Here is a 6,000-nt window from a genome sequence, read left to right as displayed (position 1 = left end):
GGATTGGATTTGGCCAAGAATGAAACATTCTCTATTCCACCAAGCATTTTTCCCTTTGTCATAAGGGAGTGCTCAACTGGTATTCCAAAGGCACACGTGCAAAATGGAATTATCTCTGCCTGGTTGTGGTGGCTCTTCCTGTCTCAGTACACTTTTATAAAGGCTGTGTCTCTCCCCAGTGGGACGTGTATGACTTATAACTCTGGAGGGAAGCTTACACTCCATCTAATTGGGTGGTCGACATTTGGACTCAATTTTAAAATTCTTTTTCTCCTGCTGTCCTTATAAACCAAACAGAATAAATCAAGTGTAGTTAATTTGGTTGTGTCTGGGCTTTAATTTTCATCCATGTGTACCTTACAGCTTAAATTCAAAAACAATGAGACCAGATGACTCTTGCCGTTGGAAAAGCATTCTCTTTACTGTGTGTGTGTGTGTGTGCGTGTGTGTGTGTGATTCCAATAAAGAAACATAAGGAGTCACTAGATTATAAGCTCCTTGAGGGCAGATCTCTTGTTATTAAACTTTGCATTTCTTGTGTCTCTATTTAGCACCCAGTATACAGCAGGCACTCACAAAATGTTTAGTTCAGTTATTTTCTTATTTAATTCTCACAACAACCCTGTCAGGTAGGCTCCATTATCCCCACTTCCTAGCTGTGGAACTGACATGCAGAAAGGTTAAGTAACTTCCCTGGGGTTGCACAGCTAGTAAGTGAGAGAGTCCTCACAGTCTGACCCCAGCATCCATGCTCCTGATCGTGCCACACTCCCTCCCCTCTCTGCCGTCCTGCCAATTCATACACAGCAAAGAGGCAGGCCCACTACCAAGCGCTCTATCTACTTAGGGCAAACTTTCTTCTCACCTCACAATCATAACTTCAGTAAGGAAACAGATGATCTGGTTGAGCTGTACTGACCAGCAAACAAGAAAGAGCTATAGGAACCAACATGAGTGTAAAGATTCCATTTGTCCAACATTGCATGTGCCTGTGTGTGTGTGTGTGTGTGCGCATAAACAGATGCAAGAAAGAGTACTTACCAAAATATGATGTTTGTAATCTCAGGGTGCTGGGACTTCAGGTGAATTTGACCCTTTCCCTTATATTTTCAAGTGTTGCTTGAATTTCCACAATATTTACAAATATGCAGAAATATACATATACAATATGTATATTTGAAATATTATATACAATATACAAATATAATCAGAAAAAACATGCTAAATTATTTTTATTGTGATATAAACAGTCATGGCTCTGGAGTCAGCTAGGGTTTGAACCACTTTGCTCCTGAACTTGGGCAAGTTTCTTATCCTTTCCACTTTGGGCTTGTTTGGAGGCAAACAAGGCCTGATGGAAGGTGTCTGCTCTGACAGGACTGGGCATAGTGCAGAGCCCTATTCACCAGAGTTGGCACTCTCATCAGGCCTGAGGAGGAATGACAAAGGACAAATGCCCTGTGTTCAAGGAGCTCATGCAGGTGGCTTCTGGGGAACAAATGAAATTTGCCCATAGGCTCTCATTTCCAACGATGGCCCGGCCGCCCCATGGCCACCACTCAAGCAGTTAGATATGTTCCGACTCCATTTGGGTTGTCAAAACCCCTTTTCTGGTTTGTATCAGGAGTTCAGAAGAGTCCCAGGCAATAGCACTCCTAATGACTCTGCCCTTGGCTTTCCTTGCATGGGAATCTGCGTGTGAACAACATTCCAGAATGTTTAGTCCATTCATCTCCTTTTATCTGGCCAAAGAGGAGGCATTTCACATAAGACAGGGACAATAGTTCTTTTCTTTAATGCTGTCACTACGTGTTTGCTCTTTAAAAAGAGCAGTGATGGGCAAGAAAATCCATCCTCGCCAAGGACGGAGGATGATCACTGGGACAACTGGTTTCACCACTGCTTGTGGGGTGGAGGGCACTCCTGGAGAAGGTGGTGGCAGCTCAGAAAAGAAAAATGGGCCTCAGCAATAATAACCACACCTTGTCACCTTCCCTGGCTGTGGAAGAACTTGGTGAGGTTTGGAGGAATTCCCTGACTTCCATGGCCAAGTTCAGTAAGAACCTGCATCCCTAGGTTTCCGTAACAGCCAGAGCAGGGCTTGTGACAGGAGCTCCTTTAATGACGCTCACTCAGGTGAGACTTGTATTTCAGGGGACCTGTTCTATTGGTAAGGGCTGCATGGAGGCATCTGGCTTCCAGAGGTGTCAAAGGTCAACAACGTCAAATTCCTGGTGGGGCAGTGGCCCCAGTGGTTCTGCCCACGTCTGATGGGGAAGCAGTGGCAGTTTCCTGATCAGGCCATCCTGGGCTTGGTTTTGTGCACTGCTCCTGGAAGCTTAGCCTCAAATCACTCCATAACTTTTTACCAAACTCTTTCTGCCTAGTCAGCAACAAGCTTCTTTAAGTACTAAGAACCCAGAGAAGAGTTTTCAGCCTTCCAAGGAGGCTGAGCTGAAGGAGCCAATCACCACTTCACATGCACTGGGATTCTAACGCCCTCATCATTCTTCACATATGAGTTTTTGTTCCCGTGTCAGTGGTTCTCAAATTTTGCCGCACATTGCAATCATCTCGGGAGCTTTGAAAACCTCTAGTTTAATCGCAGTCAAATTCAATGAGTCACTGGGGCTGGGGGTGGGGGACCATGGGCATCATTCATTTTTACATAGCTGAGTCTCAGAACCAGTGGGTCTAAAAGTGCCTCCCCAGACCAGCATCACCTGAGAGATTGTTAGAAATGCAGCTTCTTGAGCCATACCCGGACCTACTGAATGAGAAACTCTAGGGAATGTTTACCACCCCAGAAAGCAGCCTTCTAGATGGTTTAGGGGCACAATCAAGTTTGAGATCCACTGGGCTAAATCACTGTCAGACCATCGTTTAGGTATTTTTTAAACCTTACTCTTTTGGTGCAGTGCTTAAGAAAATTTTTATTCTTGCAATAAATATGTCATGATACAAATTTCTGCATGGAGAGAATTTTCCCAAAGTACAGATTCCAAACCAACTCAATTCCTCCCATTCAAGTTTAGAGTGGATCCATTTTTTTTAAACGTCTATTCATTTATTTTGAAAGAAAGAGAGAGAGAGAGAGCACACAAGATGAGTGGGTCAGAGAGAGAGAGAGCGAGAGAGAGAGAGAATCCCAAGGCTCTACGCCACCAGCATGGAGCCCAACGCGGGGCTCAATCCCATGAACTGCATGCAAGAACATGACCTGAGCTGAAATCAAGAGTCAGATGCTTAACTGACTAAGCCACACAGTGGATGCCCCAACCGGATCCGGTTTTGAAAGCCTAAAATATCTATTTCACTGTATGTATTTAACCAGAACTACACTTATTTAATTTTGAAAGATTGAACTAGAAATAAAATAAGGGCGATCAAGCATCAACCTGAGGCTTGAACCACAGCAGATGCACATGTACATGCGTGCATGGGCACAAATGCACATATTCACACACGTGCACAGACTGTCACACACAATTCCATGAAGCGACTATTGCCTGTCCCTAGCAGCGCTCCTGGACCTACGGGACAGGAAGAAATTGCTGGTTGACAGGGAGAGGCCTGTAGGAGATACTGCATTGCTTAGTACAAACTCATACTGGGTGAGGAAAGGTTATCCTGTGATCTTTTCTGTGCAACAGAAGATTGGGCTTGCTTTCAAAGCCAGCTTCTGCCACTTACCAGCAATGACATGAGAATAGTAATTATGATCCTTTAGTAGCAAGTTCCATCAATAAATGGGTTTATGGTTGTTAATTTTATTATTGCTATTACCGTCATCATGGCAGTGGGCACCTGGAGGGCTTCCAGATACAACCACCCACTTGAGACTTGCAAGCACAGAGAAGAATTTCCTCATCAAACTTATTTTTTCCATCCAATCTTGAAAAAAGGGACCCTCCAAAAAGCCTGAAAGGAGAGGCTGAATAAACTTTAATCACAATGCCTCTTCCCCAACCTTCAAAATAAAATGGAGGATCTGAGCTTCAGAAAATCATATAAGAGGGTGGGTAATTAAGAATGTTATAAGGGGCACCTGGGTGACTCAGTCAATTAAGTGTCTAACTTTGGCTCAGGTCTTGATCTGTGGTTCACGAGTTCGAGCCCTGCATTGGGCTTCCTGTTGACAGCTCAGAGCCTGGAGTCTGCTTCAGATTCTGTTTCCGTCTCTCTCCGCCCCTCCCTTGCTCACACTCTGTCTCTCTCTGTCAAAAATAAAGTTTAAAAAAAATTACAAAAAATTTTTTTAATAAAAAAAAGGAGTGTCATAAGATGTCTATTCTGTATGTAATACGCTCCTATTCGTTATTTTAAAGCTAGCATTGTGATTTGCAGTCATCACCTTCCCCTGAATGGCCTATTAAGGGACTTATTCCTTATTTTTCCTTATTAAGGAAAAAGGAAGAGCGATGTTTACACCTCATCTTATGTGGGGGAGGCCCTTGGAGGAGATTATAGCAACTTAAAAATGAAGAAAGCAGAAAGCCAGGGGTCTCAGAAGTAATGGTAAAATCACAACCAATATTAATTCAGCACTTAATAAATGCAAATTAAGCACTAATGGCCAGGCCCTGAGATAAGGACCCCAACTCATTTTATCCAGGTCCAGTCATGAGCCCTGTTACAGATGGTAGCTGAGGCATAAGCATATTACCTAAAGTGTCCCAACTGGCGGATGTCTAAATTGGCCATCTATTTGCCAATTTTGCCTATTTGCCACTCTTGACCAACCAAAGAGTAAGAGGTGACTACCCTTCTTCCCATGACTGAAACCTTCTAGAGTCCTGTTTACCTCTGTTATAAAGACATCATTATATTTATTGCCTGCCAATTATGTGGTAAGTACTGCCTTAGTTTGGAGTGGATGTAACGGCAGATAAGGGAGGCACAGACCATCTTCCAGTGGGCATACAGAATAATAATTGCAGTAGGACCCTGGGGTCTTCTCAGAGCGAGTTACAGCTGAGCTGAGACCTGATAGTGTTACCACTGGCCAAGGAGGGTGAAGAGAATCCCAGACCAAGGCAACAGGCTAGTGAAGTCCTGGAGGCTGGAAAACATGGCCCTTCAGCAAGATGTGAGTTCAGCATGGCTGGAATACAGGTCAAGACTCTTATTAGGTTCCTTAAGGACTTTTGACTTGACCTTGATAACTGAGGAGTCATGGAAGGGCCTTAAATAGGAAAGGTCTTGATCAGATTTGAATTTTACAAAGATTGTTCAGATTGCAGCATGGAAAATGTGTTGGGTTTGGATAGCTGCTAACCAGAAGCAGGGAGCCCATCAACAAATATTTACCGAGCGCTTACTATGTGCTGATCACCATTTGAACATTGGCTTCTGTAGTAAACAAGACATCAAGAGCCATATTCTCCTAGGAATCACAATCTAATCAGAGAAGGAAAAAGATTAGTCTCCACATACCCAGAGGCCATGGTAACCTCCCTTTAGGTGACAGACACCCCCACCCAAGCTTCTCAAACTATTGGTAGTGAAAGATTGGATTTTCCCCCCTTCATCCCAGACTGATACGTGATTCTAATGGACGTGATTAGCACACCCTCGTGCCACATGTGACCTACCACCCCGATATGACAATACCTCAGGTGGCTGCTACTCCATTCCAAGGGACAAGTCCATTGATTTGCACGTAGATCCTGCAGCAAGGGGAAATTACAATAAAAAATGTTGACCTTTATCCTCGCTTGCTAACCACTAGGGAGGTTATGAGATAGAAGAAGGTCTGGAGGAAGGCTCAGTGTTGGAAGTACTAGGTTATACCTGGTAGGATACAAGAGATGTCAGGGCAAATGGATATGTAGGTTTGGATTTTAATCCACAAACTCAGGTAGGAAAGGAAGTATGCATTGTTATTTCCATTAGTTCCTCCAAATCAGCTTAAGTCTGCTTCTCATTCATTGTCCCAGCGTCTTGGATCAACTAATTTAAGTGATAAAGCTCCTTGCAAAAGACTTGAAAAAGAAATGA

This window comes from Acinonyx jubatus, chromosome B1, assembly GCF_027475565.1.
Source record: "Acinonyx jubatus isolate Ajub_Pintada_27869175 chromosome B1, VMU_Ajub_asm_v1.0, whole genome shotgun sequence".
Taxonomy (NCBI): Eukaryota; Metazoa; Chordata; class Mammalia; order Carnivora; family Felidae; genus Acinonyx; species Acinonyx jubatus.
Note: the sequence above shows the minus strand (reverse complement) of the source record.